Here is a 13241-nt window from a genome sequence, read left to right as displayed (position 1 = left end):
ACCACCTGCAACTTTTCGCTATCGTCCCACGCGAAAAACATACCATCCTCATCACCTTGATGAGTGGCAGTCTTCCACAGTGCGTTTTTCGCGTAACTTTCTGCCGCGCACTGTAAAACTCTGGAATGAACTGTCACCAACAGTATTTCCGGACCGATACGACCTGCAAACCTTCAAGAAAAGAGCGTATTCCCTCTTAATAGGCCGGCAACGCACCTGCAGCTCTTCTGATGTTGCGAGTGTCCATGGGCGACGGTAGTTGCTTACCATCAGGTGACCCGTTTGCTCGTTTGCCCCCTTATTTAATAAAAAAAAAATCGGTTCTGTCACGACACCATTATCTCATTATAGCAAAAGTTGGATATATCTGGAGCTTCGCTTCGGGAATTGGCTATGACCTGAATTTTACAGTAAATTATTGAACAAAATTAGCTTGTTATGTCTCAATGGATTCGATAAATAATTTCAACCTTTTAATAGAGGTTGATTATAAGATATTGCTTTTTTTATTTCGCAAATCAAAGGTTTTTTTGGCCCGCTATTAAAACTTTTGTCTTCGGATGACTTAGAGTATTTTTGTAATTTTTATCAAAATTTGTTCAGCCGTTTGTGCGTGAAGAGTACTTAGATAGACACAGTCAGATAGACACACTGTCGTATCTTATTATATTATACTAGCTATTTGACCGAGCTTTGCTCGGTATTCGATAAAACACAAATAAAATGTCATTTTCTAAAAATGATTCCTAGTTAGATCGATTTATCGCCCCCGAAACCCCCTATATACAAAATTTCAATTATATATATATATATATATATATATATATATATATATATATATATATATATATATATATATATATATATATATATATATATATATATATATATATGTATATATATATATATATATATATATATATATATATCTAATATATACAAGAATTGCTCGTTTAAAGATATAAGATATTGCCTTGTTTAAGTATATTATTTAGTGATTAAAAATTATGATTTTTACACAAAAAAATACTTTAAATCAAGTCCAAGAAACAGAGTTATGATTTATTTTGATCAAAATCTAAAAAAGTGAAACTCATTCAACTACACCACTGTATTATTTTTCGTACGGTACGGTGCAAAGTTAGCATTGCAGTAGTCTAGGTTTAATTTACTAAAATCCAAATTAAACGAAACGAAGTATACAAGTTACAGGATGTTACAAAACATCCGAGCAGCAGCCGTGAATTCCAAACATTACGTTATTTTCCGTACATTGAATAGTAATGCGAAGAAAGCACGAAAGCTTCGCACAGCCTCAGAGCTTTTCAATACCAGACGGTACGGTGCGCAGAAAAAACTTTTAATTTAGGATGGTAAATCATTATGGAATTTGAGTATTTCTTCATAATAACTGTTAATATTTGCCCCCGAAATGGGATAAGTTTTAACGGCTGACTTTTTTTAAAAACATGCGTCTTCCTTCATACCCAAGTAACTTAGACTTAGATGAATTATTTTATCAGTTTTCTTGGTATTTTCGATATTATGTTGAAGTTTTTACGTTTGCTGAAACTTCAGGAGTTAGGTTTTTCTGCTATATTAGATCTATCAGTTATTACTGTTTGTCTCCCTGTCTGTATCTGCCTCTTAACTATTTACGCTTAAACTACTGAATAGATTAAGACGATGGATATACAGGGTGTAACAAAAACAAGTGATAATACTTTAGGGTGTGTACATGTTCCTTGTAGAGAGTGCACTGTGAAAGTAGCAGCTCTGAAAGACGAACATTTCTTTTCACTTTTGTATGGGGAAACTCGTGACGCTCAGGCCCTTGCCCATACAAAAGTGAAAAAAAATGTTCGTCTTTCAGAGCTGCTACTTTCACAGTGAACTCTCTACAAGGAACATGTACACACCCTTAAGTATTATCACTAGTTTTTGTTACACACTGTATATTATATTATCAGATACGAAAGTATTTCCAATGTCTTTTAAGTCCGTTTTGGAATAATTTTCACTACTAAAAAAAAACTAGATCTAAATCGGTCCACCCGTTTGAATGCTATGATGCCACAGACAGACAGACAGACAGACAGACACGTCAAACTTAGTACACCCCTCTTTATGGTCGGGGGTTAAAAAATAACGGATTTTCACGAAAAAACCTTAACTTCGTAGCACACCTTCGAAATTGCGGGCAACACAACATTGGGAATAAAACCTATTTTTTTTCCTTTTTTGTTGTCCCTACCATAGAAGTTCGTTAACCTGTCGCCGGCGTGATCCCAGCAGGGTAGTGTACGCATGTGGACGTATTTTAGGGTTATAGCCCCAGGGGGGTGACTAGCATTGAGCAGGGATAGTCGTGAATTAGCTCATCTGGGTACTTAGACAATCGATATTTCGATAGTGGAGTTCAATCTTAAGGCCGCGTTTCCACTGACGCGGAGCTGAGAGGAGCGGTGGAGAGCGGTGAAAAGGTGTCAGTGTTTCCACTGAAGCGGAGCGGAGTGGAGTGGAATGGAGCAAAGCGGAGCGGAGCATACTTTTGTAATCGATTGAATGATTGACTGAGGCACTGCGCGCGGTCACGCACCGCCCCGCTCCGCACCGCTGTCCTCCACTCTGCACCCCAATGCTCCTTGTCCTCCGCATCGCATCGCCTCGCTGTATTTTTATTATGAATATCCGCTCAGCTCCGCTCCACCCCGCTCGTGCTGTTTCCTTTGAGGCGGAGCGGGGATTTCGAGCACAGTGGTCAATTCGGGCACCGCTAAGCTCTTCTCCACCCAGCTCCGCGTCAGTGACATAATATTATGCCTGGTGCTTGCGCGTGGTCATCCTAAAATCACCAAAATCGGATCAGTTCTTTTAATGTGAAGAGGTTACACATTGACACATTTTAGCATTATTATTAGATTTTGATACTGGCTCAGATTAAAATATTATCCTATCAGCAAATTTAGAATTATTCTTAGAAAACTCTATCATTGTCGTCACTCTATTGACTATTTCCTTACTGCTAAGTACCTATGTCTGACTCTCTGTGTCAACACCCATATCTCTGTAACTGCTCGCTGTAAAGTGGCGTCACGCTCAATTACCTAATAATCGTGCAGAATCAGAAATGGCTTAAGACATCTACTCATAGAAGTAAACATATTTTGAAAATTCGGATTTGACAGAAAAATTTTCAGGCCAAGAACGTCACAAACCATTCAAATCTCTTGTGGTAGTTGGATTATGGATGACATCTGCATCATGGGGGTGTATGAAGTATACTCAAAATTATCTCAGCATAATATTAAGTCTTTTAAGTAACATGATTCGTTGTTGGTTTGCTATTATCACTCATAATAATATTATTTCGTTGTTGGTTTCAAATTTCAATCGACCACTTTCTAAACCTCTTTGTAGAGTTATACTACGAAAGACGTTGTGTTTCAGGAGATCAGCCACAGTTTCTTTTTGTAGATAAATAGTGCTTAAAATTAGTATCGTCGAGGAAATTGATTCTTAGGCAGTTGACAGACCAACGCCATTTGGTCGGAACATGTCAATTCAACGATAAATCTGTCGACTGGGTTTGAATTGAAGTAACGCGACCAAACTACGTAGGTCCCCCATTAGGACTCAACTCTGATAATACATTAGTCTTGTGTTTAATAATAATAGATAAAAAAACTGTACCGGATGGTATTTTTTAACTAAATAATAACTTTAAAACTTTATGAAATAACCATCTTCATAATTTTTGTAAGTCTTAAATGAAGGTTTTAATAACTTAAACAAACCCGCGAAAATCATACAATATAAATCCGTAGTATGGCGTAGAATTATGCAGGCTCACGACTTGGTTTTGGAGTTGAGTTTGTTTTGTGGAATGACGAAAATTACCAACTGTGAGCAAATATTATTATATAAATTTTAATCCAATATTCTGTAGACAGAAAAATGTATTCTGTCTACAGAATATTGGATTATAATTTACGGCTATACGTCGTTTAGCCGACTTGTTGACTACAACGTTCAACACTACAGCTAGACGACGCTTAGCCAACTGGTTTGTTTTCGTTTTGACGCGGGGCTGCGCCCCCCGAGCCCCCCTTTTATTTGGCGGCGGTCGCCGGCTGCTGCCGCAGCACGCTCGCTGCGCTCGCTCGGCTCCCTCTGTGTTGTGGTCTAAGTTCTAACCTAACCTAACCAACTTTTGGACTTTCTGGATTGTGTTTGTTTTTGTTTTGACGGGGAGGGGGGGGGGCCCGAACCCCCCTTTCGGGGGAGGCTGCGTCCATCCATTTCATAATCCCGTAATTTCTCCTCGAATATTTGTTGAAATTTTAATTCACTCGTATGTGCCTCCACAATTTTTGTCTTTTTAATAACACTTGTAACTTTTTAACCGACTTCCAAAAAACGAGGAGGTTATATGTTCGGCTGTGGATATTTTTTTATTAACTACTTTCTTTCCGAAAAACAACCACAAACACCAACAAACTAGTTGACGCCATAAATTGTAAATAAAACGCACCTAGCGCCGCAGCGGTGCGCGCTGAACTACTTCAATTAGACGGCGGCTTTTGAATCAGCTGTAGTGTTGAACGTTTTGAGCGACTAAAATATTCAATATAAAAGCTAGACGTGTGATTGAATGGCGTTGTTCAGTCAAAGGGCTAGCTGTTTGATTAAACGGCTATTTAAACCAGTCGGCTGCGACATTTATATAATTGGAATCTCGGAATCGGCTCCAACGATTTTCATGAAATTTAGTATATAGGGGGTTTAGGTTAGGGGGCGATAAATCGATCTCGCTAGGAATCATTTTTAGAAAATGTAATTTTATTCCTGTTTTATCGAATACCGAGCAAAGCTCGGTCAAATAGCTAGTAAATATTTAAACGAGCAATTCTTGTATATATATAATTGGAATCTCGGAATCGGCTCCAACGATTTTCATCAAATTTAGTATATAGGGGGTTTCGGGGGCGATAAATCGATCTAGCTAGGAGTAATATTTAGAAAATGTCCTTTTATTCGTGTTTTATCGATAATCAATAAACTGAAAAAATATGACTCTTCCTGACATCTATTGGCGAATAATAATACTATTTTGTGAACAACTAATTGCTTTAACGACACAACAACAGCTAAAGCTATTCCAGCAGATGGCGTTGTTACTTAACACGAAGTCAATGAGTGTTTGCTATACCGAGCAAAGTTCGGTCATCCAGGTACTATTAAATATAAATGCGAAAGAATGTCTATATGTCGGTCTGTCTGTCTGTTACTCTTCAAGCCCAAACCGTTGAACCGATTATGCTGAAAGGTATAGTGATACTTTGAGTCCCAGGAAAGGACATACGATAGTTTTATTCTCGGAAAAAACGGTCCTCCGCGATAAAATAATTTTGGCGTATTGAAATTGCGGGCGTCATGTAGTCTAGTATACGTTTAACAGTCTAACTATAAATAACTATACTATTATAGGTATAGGTACATACTTTGTTGATAAAAATATTGCATTCATACCTGCAATATCAAACTATTGGAGCCGAGATTCCACATTAAGCGTTCAAAAAATTATACCAAAACTAAAGGAGGCTATGTCTTTTTCCGAGACTCACAGTATCTCCGTACCAAATTTCATCAAAATCGATTCAGCGGTTTAAGCGTGAAGAGTGACAAGCAGATAGACAGACCTACATTCAAAATTTGACTTACGCATTTGTAGTTTGCTTAAAGTAACTTCATTTTAATATTTTATTTAGACCTGCAATATAAAACTTTTCGAACCCGAGTTTTCACATAAGGCGTACAAAAAATTGTACCCAAATATGAATTCGCAAGGTCACTGTGACACGGTGATCAAAAGTGAGGAGGGTCGTTTCGTCCCACGCCCCCCGTGAGGGGACAAAACGGACCGAGTTTATAAATAGGTCACTTCCACCGACCCTATATTTAGTTCATTACACATTTTTAGGTGGAATAATTTAAATGTGTGATATTTTAGGCCTAAAAATTTAGTCTACAGAGCGAGTTGCAACTTAGGTCGGTTACTGTCACACTCAGAGACTAAATTGAATGAAGAATTTCACAGATAAAGTATGGAGCTTATGTAAAAATCTCTATTTAACGACAGTGAAGTCATTAATATTCGTCTCTGGGTTGGTGGTTGGCGGCAGTTGGTGTCCAAAAATACAGTTTTATATTAATTTTAAGCCCTCCATACACGTGGAGTCCATCGCATCCGGTCAGATTGATTGCAGGCCGACCTTACCAGAGTCGTTTGCACAATATACTCGTGTGCAAACGATTCTGGTCCATCCATGATGGACCAGAATCGTTATCGAATATGTCCATCATAATTTAAAAAAAAAATCTTCAATTATTATATCAGCACTAAGTTACATAAAAACCGGCCCAGCACTCAGTAATTCGTGAGATCAAACGCGTTCAAACAATCAAAAACTTCAGCAGCAGAAAGAAGTATAGATAATAAATAATAATATCGAAATGATTATATTGTTATTAATCAAAATAATACAGTTAATTCGAAATTCGAATGTACTTAATCTAATTTGTTTAATATTAAACCAAATAACGGTTCTAACTTTAGATTTATTAGAAGGGTTCTCAAACTTATTTTGTCTACTGCCCACTTTGAGAAAAAAATGTTTTAGCGCCCCCATTGTCTCAATTTGAAATGCATCTAGATGAAATAAATCACCCCCCCCCCCCCCCCCCCAAGCCTTTATTTTTTTTCTGGGTCCCAAACCAGGGGGTCCTTTGACCTTCAGCGCCCACAAGGGGGCGTTATCGCCCACTTTGGGAAAGGCTGCTTTAGAACGTATTAAATACCATCTTAGATCTTATGTTCCATACATTGTAACTTAAACATTCAAACCAAGTTAATTTGCCTGCAGCAAGACGCAGAGCAATTTCATTTACTTACTTCGATTGATTGACTCTGCAGTCTGCTTGAGGGCTTATTGCTGTAAATGCTGAAATGTAGCTTATACTATTATTTTCATACGCTAAGCAAATTTTGGTGCAGATTTCTAAGGTGGAGTATAGTATGGAATTTCGGAAAAAGGATAAAGGATCTTTAAACGAGAAATTCTTATATATGTGTATATAATATATATAATTGTAGTAGGTAGGCAACGTAGTTTCTTCGTTCGACTTTCAAAAAGTGTATCATGATACCCATTTTGAATAAAAAGATATTTTATTTTTATTTTATTTATATTGGAATATCCGAATCGGCTCCAACGATTTTCATGAAATTTAGTATATAGGGGGTTTCGGGGGCGATAAATCGATCTAGCTAGGAATCTTTTTTAAACAATGTCATTTAATTCGTGTTATATCGAATACCGAGCGAAGCTCGGTCAAATAGCTAGTATTTTTTAAAACAAAAAAATAAAAATGACAAATGTAAATGTGTACTGCGCACTCACTTGGGAACAATAAAAATTACCCCTGCGTAACTGGCCTGGCTTTAAAAAAACCGGCCACCGTCACCGAAACCGGTGTATTAAACTTATAGTGCTATTAAACTTAACCTAAATCTGACGTCATACCTTTGATGGTTCATGTACATAATAATAATAGCTCCCACACCGGTTTCGGTGACGGTGGCCGGTTTCATTGAAACCAGGCCAGCTACGCAGGAGTAATTTATAGTGCCTAGGTGTGTGCGCAGTACACAAGAGCACTCTCTATTCCTTTACTCTCATAACCCAGTGGGACGGACGACCGACACGACTGGCGAGAGATCAGGCGCAGGACCGACTTTTTACATGCCCATCCGACGCATGGATCATCTTACTTGTCAGACAATCAGGTGATCAGCCTGCATTGTCCTAACCAAACTTGGAAATAACATGTTTCCAACGCGGGAATCGAACCCACGACCTCCGAGTCAAGAGCCGCGCTCTATACCACTAGACCACGGAGGCGTTCAATATGTACATAATAGTACAACCGTCGAGTTAGCCCTTCTCACCTCATTTATTAAGGGTAGATGTAATTTGCTGAGCCCTTAAATAATTACCTACTGTCAGCTACGTGCTTAGCCGTGAGATTTAATATTGTTGGGACGTTCCCTTTGTCAAACAAGATTTAGGGGATTGTTTTACCACCCATACTAATATTATACCTAAATGTGAAATTGTCGTTCTGTCTGTTATCTCTTCGTGCCCAAGCCACTCAACCGATTTTGCTGAAATTTGATATTCATACACTTTCAGTCCCGGGAAAGGACAAATTATACTTTTTATCTCGGCAAAATCTACGGTTCGGTACGGTACGGCGACAAACGAATTTTGAGCTTTGGTGGTGTTGCAGACGTCATCTTATTTTAATGGTTTTTAGGGACCTCCATCACCTATTGTACCGTTTTCAATGGTTTGAGTAATTCCAAAGATTTGAAAAGAAAATAATTTAATCAATAACTATAACACTACTGAAAAACTATCGTTAAAAGTGTTTCAATTTTTAATTTATTTGAGCTCCTAAATATTTTTAGAAGCAATCTCGATCAAGAATGTTGTGTGTAGATTTCATTTGACTTGAAATTATAAAACAACGTGCCTAGCTTGCGGAGAAATTCAGGGCCGTCTCTAGCCCGTGTGGCGCCCGTGTGGAAATATTATCCTAGCGCCCCCTACAAGCGCGCGGTCAAAATGAAATGGTTACAGGGTACATATACAGTTTGTCCGGCCGCTTAAAGGTGAGGACCAGTGCCGGTCCTAGTCAAATTTTCAGGTGATGCGAAAACCCTTCTATACTTATTGAAAAAAAATCGGCCAAGTGCGATTCGGACTCGCGCACGAAGGTTTCCGTACGATTATAAAGCAAAGATAGGCAACAAATAATGTTTTTTTTGGAAGCCCATTAAATGTTTATTTAAGTAAGTACAGCATACAGTATTTAATCCGTTATTGATATTATGCTTAATGGCTAAAAAATCACACGTTTGTGGCGCTTATAGAAGCGATGGGGCTGCGAGTCGCAGTCGAAAAGACGTAGGCCATGTTTTCCTATGGGCCCCGGAATCACCGCCCGGCCCCCGCGGAAGCATCACTGCGCACCGCAGAGATGTGGAGAGTGTGCCGATTGGCGCTGAAATGCTGTACTTGGGTTTGGTCCTGGATTCTGAATGGATCCTTCATTTTCATCGATCAACACTGAAACTAAAGAAGATGGCCATGGCCTTCTGCCAAAATCTGTGGTCCAGGGCCCACTTGCAGGCGGGTTGATACAGGGGTCCTGCAGTCCTGTTTGGTCGGAACAAATAGGCGCCCAGGGTAGACAGCTGCTCAGAAGCCCGCAGCATGCTTTAACGTTGCGGATACTACGCTGCTATCGAACCATTAGCTGGCGAAGCGGCGTTGGCGCTGATAGGGCTCGCGTGTTGTCGGAGGGTGTATCAACACACAGCCGAGTTTAAAAAGCGAGGAGAGCGGGTGCTACCAGAGCTGGTAACCTGATGGCGTCACCAAATATAGAGTCCCCAACTACCGGCCGCCGAACTGTGAAATCGATCCGGTTGAAACTGCAACAGTGGATGGCACATTCAAGGGGCGCCCTTACCTTCGGTCATTACCTGGACCATATGGACAGGAGGAAACCATCGCCTAGGTGCCACCACAGCCTGAGAAAGACGATACGGCGCGGCATACGCTCATTTCAACACAACACAAACTCAGCCCGTTGCTCAGCCCAAGCAGAGCGTTTCTGCTTGGGCTGAGCAACGGGCTGAGTTTTGTGTCGTCCTTGGCCAATCCAAGGACGGCGCAAAACTCAGCCCGTAGCCCAAGCACTTACTACTTATTGGGAGGCAGTAGTTTGTACCCTCTGCGAAACTGTTATGTCGCAAACGGAGGCTGCATAAAGAGAGCGGGAAGCAAATTAATGCGCATATCCCATGAGAAGGAGGCACGGAGGGCGTAGGCTGCACGGCGCCCGGTGCGACCGCTGCAAGGTACACATTTTGCTTGTGCTCATGTGGTTTAGCGGCGATACCGTGCGGACTGACGTAAAATCCAGTCTGACGTAAGCCACGCGGCTCTCATTTTGGCGCCCATCTTGACGAAAAATACAATTTCATTTCACGTTGAAAAATAAAGTTTATATAATTTATATTGCAAAAGCCGATCGTGGCGCGCCTTGCTTTGCTGTAATATGACAAATAAAGAAGAGCTCAAGATGATACACAAAATGTATGCAAACTGGAGTTCTTTTTACGTTGGTCATTCGCGGCCGTCGGCGGCCGGCCAACGCAGACGCGCGCCGAGTAGGGCTCCCTTGCAATCGGCGCTCGGCGCCCCTAGAACCCCGGCGCCCGTGTGCAACGCACACCCTGCTCCTAAGGGAAAGACGCCCCTGCGGAGAATTAAAGTAATATTTAGAAAATGTGTTATTTCAGTTCTTGATTCCTGTCGACTTGTAATGTTAATTATTGTAATCAAAAGATAGCTTTGTAATAATAAACATTTATTATTGTTTCTTTTAAAAAGCCAAAATATGTAGTAGTAGTTTGATAAAATAAAATCTTATACAGTGTGCAACAAAAATAAGTGATAATTCTCTAGGGTGTGTACGTGTTCCTTGTAGTGAGTTCACTGTGAAAGTAGCAGCGCTGAAAGACGAAACAAATTTTTCACTTTTGTATGGGCAGGGGCCCGGGCGTCACGAGTTTCCCCATACATAAGTGAAAAAAAAATTCGTCTTTCAGCGCTGCTACTTTCACAGTGAACTCACTACAAGAAACACGTACACACCCTAAAGTATTATCACTTATTTTTGTTACATACTGTATATTATTTTATAAACTAGCTAAAAGCCGAGCTTTGTAGGGCTCGCGTCGTCACACCTTGACTGACTGATGATAACACATCTACATAATATAAATAAAAATTACTATGTTAAAGCACAAATCAATAGGTGAACGTTTTCCCGTTTGCTTTTTTGTCCTTGTATAAATTATCCCAAAAAGTTTATATATAAAATATTAACCATAAACTTTATAATAAGTATTAACCATAAATTTGCAGCTTCAATAAATATTTAAAGCGTTTTTATCGTGAAGCGAAATAAACGTTGGAAAATATTTAGTTTCCTACGTTTATTTCGCTAAAACTAATTGTTGTAGGTGTATAAAACATGAAATACGATTCATTACTAGCTAATGTTGATCCCCGAGCTACACCGTGTTGGTGCGTCGTTACCCTAAGCTCTACAGTCCGGGCTTACACTCGGTCCATTTTATCCCACTGGAATCCCACTTTGGTGTATCCTACAGAGCTTAAGCGTATTTGTAGCGTCGTCACCTTAATAAAGTTGTACAGAGAAAGAGGAGAGGATATTAATAATAATAATCATATTTACAAACCATTATTATGTAGCTCTCTAGACTCTAACTAATCTGTACTATCTATACTAATATTATAAAGCGGAAGAGTTTGTTAGTTTGTTTGTTTGAACGCGCTAATCTCAGGAACTACTGGTCCGATTTGAAAAATTCTTTCAGTGTTAGATTGCTCATTTATCGAGGAAGGCTGTAGTCTATATTTTATCATGCTAAGACTAACAGGAGCTGAGAAAGGGCTTATCTCACGAACTACTGGATCAATTTTTCTGTTATTTGGCACCTGAGATAAGAGGTAGACCACGTGAAGGATCATAGGCTATTTTTTGTGGACTAATTTGTCTGTGAAATACCTAATTTACGCGGGCGAAGTCACGCGGAACGTCTAGTAGTATTATTATATTTTAACGCTATACGGCAGCACCAGGAACATACAAAATTTTTGATGGACGGTTATTTTGATCTGATACGACGTGTGAAACATGTCGGATTTTGGTCAGATTATACTGTACAATTCGACAAGGCTTTAAATGAACGAGGCGACAAAAGGAACTAACGCTGCCTACATACAAAAACGTCATTTTTGACAGTTATCCTTTACCAGCAGCGCTCCCGCCCACCTTCATATTATAAAGCCTTGTCGCACTTTATGCTAGTAGCACCCTCTTTTGCATAATATTGCCTACGATTGAGAGATTTACTGAAATTGGAATGATAGTTCCAGAGACATGCGAACGCAAACATAAAAACATACATACATACACTTTTGGGTACATTTGTTCAGACGCTGATATAGACTAACATAATATACGAAAATTAGGCAGTTCTAGCAATATTACATACATACGCGTCGAATTATTGATAACCTCCTTTTTTTGAAGTCGGTATCTCCGTCTTCAAAAAAAAGGAGGTCCGTTATAATCCATTTACTTAAAAAAATACTTACAATTTTGTACATCGTATGTACAGTACTTTCTAGGAATCTCCTCCTTATTCGAGCTCGAAGAACTGGCTGGTAGCGCACATGACGTGTAGTGTTACTGGAACCATATTTCGGCTGTACTAATTTACTTACATCTTACTAGATCTTGAATGTATCGGCAATTTAATCTAATATCAGATCAAAGGCTTACTTAATTTTCCTGTTTGCATCGGCTTATTTCACTCCAAGTGATATGTTGTCCTAATTCTTAAAAAACTAAATATATCAGTTTTGAGTAAGTAAAGTTTTCATCAGAATGAATGATCCATTTGATATTACCATGCTGCTAATTTTGTATACCTAAATTGCTTTGATATACAGCTACTAGTAATATTTTAGCGGCAAAACACCTGTAGTTTCTAATCTTACGAGTGATAATCAGCAGTCTGATCTATTGGCAACAGTGATTAGTGATTAGTGTCAATAAAGCAAAAGAGTCAACTTCCTACTTCCTACTAATATTATAAAGGCGAAAGTTTGTTTGGATGTATGGATGTATGGATGTGTGGATGTATGGATGTTTGTTACTCTTTCACGCAAAAAAATCTTGAAACTTTACAATAATATAGCTTATACATCAGAATAACACATAGGCTACAATTTTAACCGACTTTCAAAATGGAGGAGGTGTTATGTTCGTTTTCTTATATTCAACGATTACTCCGCCGTTTGTTAACCGATTTTCAAAATTTTTCTTTTGGTATATAGGGTATCATCCCAATTTGGTATTATATTCACAAAAGTGGTGATCTGATGAAGGATCCATAAGTAATCGAGGGAACTCCTCAAAACTTAGAGGGAAACATGTGGTGACTTCGGTTTCGTGAGAAGTATTCTAAGCATATGCTACCAACAATTAAGATTTTGCACCGAGATATACCT

Source organism: Aricia agestis, chromosome 12, assembly GCF_905147365.1.
Source record: "Aricia agestis chromosome 12, ilAriAges1.1, whole genome shotgun sequence".
Lineage (NCBI taxonomy): Eukaryota > Metazoa > Arthropoda > Insecta > Lepidoptera > Lycaenidae > Aricia > Aricia agestis.
The sequence above is the reverse complement of the archived record's forward strand: the minus strand, read 5'-3'. Positions refer to the sequence as shown.